Below are 2,987 nucleotides of genomic sequence, written 5' to 3' on the forward strand. Positions count from 1 at the left end.
GAGTTGATGAGGAATCAACAATGTGCCTGACGTGTCCGATGGATGAAGAAACAATGAGTGATCAAAAGTCACTGGCCCGATGAGCAAGGTGTCATAACCATTTTATTTGCAAAATAATTAAATATTATTTAAAATAGTTATGACTTTTGAGTTAGGTAGGTCGAATACCTAAAAACGTCTTTTAAAACAATTTTAAGAAAAATCATTTTTTAGAAAAAAATTGGTCTAAGTCATCAAAGATTCGATTTAATGGATTCAGGAGTCGGTTACGCGTGGGGAAGGATTAACACCCCTACAACGCCCAAAATTAGTACTGAATCGCTTATACGTTGTCATAATGGTGGAAATCATAGATCAAACATAAAGTTAAAATATAATTTGTTTATTAAAATTTAATTAATTTTCTTTGAATTAATTAATTAGAGAAAATTCTTTAACTTGAAAAGAAATCTCGAGATTAGCAATCCTCTGTCGGGAAAGCTATTTCGACTACTTATTATTCGTAAAGAATATTCCCTCTTCGATAAAACGCGAATCGAATATAAATTGAAAATCGACATTTTACATACAACAAAATAAATTGCTATTTACTTTATCGTGCATTGCATTATTTGAATTAAAACAAATTGATTAGTGCTAAAAATAACTTCAATTTATTTCAAGTTCACATTTCGTTCGAATGACGTATCGGATTACACCACTTCGATCAAGTGATGCTTTCCACGTCCATTCTACAAATCGGTGTTCTTGAAAATATTCGAATAAAATTTAGTTAATAAATAAGCATTTATAATAACTAACAAATATATACATAAATATGTAAGGTTAAAAATAAACATCATATATACTCATGCATACATATTAGGGACATAAGTGATAATTTACAAACATGATGAATTAGAATTCCAATATAAAAAATTTCAATCATACATATTAAATAAGGACTAAATAGCAAGAACAAATTTTAGAGGTATAATAAACATAACAAGTCATGGCTAATACAATATCACATAACATGTATTAAAACAAAAAAATTAAATTACATACCCTATTGTGTAATAATTACAGGACTAAAACTTAATATAGTCAAAACATAGGGTTAAACTTGTGGACACTAATTTTCGTCCGACTTAATATATTATTTCATATTTTATTAGTATGATGCATATATTTATTTATTTTAATTTTTCTTTTTTACAGGTCCAACAAGTTTTTTACAGACCCAAAAGCCCAATGGTTACAAGCCTAAACCCAGCAGTGGTCCAATCCCTTGCAGACCGGATCTGGAACCCGACCCAAACCAACCCGAGGTCCAGGAAGCTCGACCCGAACCGATTAGAGTTTTGAAACCCTAACCCTCTCTTTTGTTACAGCTGCCAAGCAAGGAAAAGTCCAGCCACGTTCCCTATTTTTTCGGCCAATTTTGAAGGCGTGTGAGAGAATGACTCACCAACAAACAACAACACAAGTATTTTAGTTCCAATAGGAAACACTAAAATAGTTTTTTTTTCTAAGGCTATAAATATGTATGAAACACAAGAAAGATACAGATTACTGAGAGAAATAGAAAGTAAAATGAGAGCAAAATAGTGAGAAATCCGAGCATTTGAGACTTGTATTTCGAAAGAAAAGTAAACATAAAATGTATCTCTTTTTACCTTTTTTATTCGATTTTTTGCATGTTTTCATGTTCTTACGTTTGGTCTTCCACCTCTTACATTTTCGATTTGTAAAACCCAGAAACCGAAGAACGACCGATGATCGAAGGGGAGGGTATCCGAGGAGTCTTTGTCAGATCTAGTCCTCCCCGAGGCCTATTTTTGAAAACCACTTTGATTTTCGAAAAGAGGGATAAAAATGCTTTTGAAAAACGAAAAAAATATTTTTTTCGCCGCTGATGATCGGCGACCGACGAGACGACAGTGGTCGGAATTTGGGTTCATATGAACCCAAGCGGCCATGTTCTTCGTTCTTGAAGAACACTGATGAATTTTTGGGAGAGAATGGGGGCTTTGGTTTTGATCCATTTGAGAGAGGGGGAAAATAATGAAAGGTGTTTGTAAAATTGGTATTTATACCAACCCGTCGACCTGTCAGGCGACCCGTGACCCGGTCCATTTACCCCTGGGATCCCCGTGTTTTTATGAAACAAAGGGGGGAATTATGTTTTTAGTCCCCCACATGTTTTAAAGGTCTATTTTGCCCCCCTTTAATTCAATTTTACCCCGATTTCTTTCTTATTTTGCCCTCTGTTTTATGTTTATTTTGATTTAGTCATTTTTATATTTATTCCTTTTTTAATTATTTAATTAATACTACATTTTATTTTTATTCTTTTCTTTTTTTTTGTTTCTGTTTTTTCCCTTTTTATTTATTTATTAAATCCATTATTTATTTTATCTTTTTTAGTTTTTTATTTTTAATATACTTTTTTCATTACATTTTTTATTGTTGTGTTTTAATATGAGAACTTTATTTATTTTTATTTCCTTTAATTCCTCAGCATGCATATTATTACTTAATTCGATTCAGCATTTGTTTTTCTATCTAACACGTTTCTTGACTTCTTAAGGGTACACTTTTAAATCCATCAGAGGTAAGTACTTTGGATCATATTTTACCTTTTAATTTAACTTGTAATTTTCTTAATTAAAGACAACTGGAAATTAATTAGTACCGAAAGGGCAGTTCAAGGGTGTTGATCCTTCCTTGACTGTAACCGACTCTTGAATCCGACATATCTTTGGTAAGATGCAGATCAGGTAAGAAATCTAGGTATCCGATCAACCCATTTTGTTCTTAAAATAAATGATCGGTGGCGACTTTAACCTTTTCATTCAAGTTAAAGCCCAATTCCAGACCCACCCGAAAGACGACCGTGATAAAACTGGAAATAAAATCAAAGTTATCTCCAAGTCAAAGTTAGTGACTAAAACAAAAGAAACTGAAAGTAAAATACCAAAATTAAAATAAATAAAATAAGGAAT

The sequence above is a fragment of the Hibiscus syriacus genome, unplaced genomic scaffold (assembly GCF_006381635.1).
Source record: "Hibiscus syriacus cultivar Baekdansim isolate YM2019G1 unplaced genomic scaffold, ASM638163v2 tig00110610_pilon, whole genome shotgun sequence".
NCBI lineage: Eukaryota > Viridiplantae > Streptophyta > Magnoliopsida > Malvales > Malvaceae > Hibiscus > Hibiscus syriacus.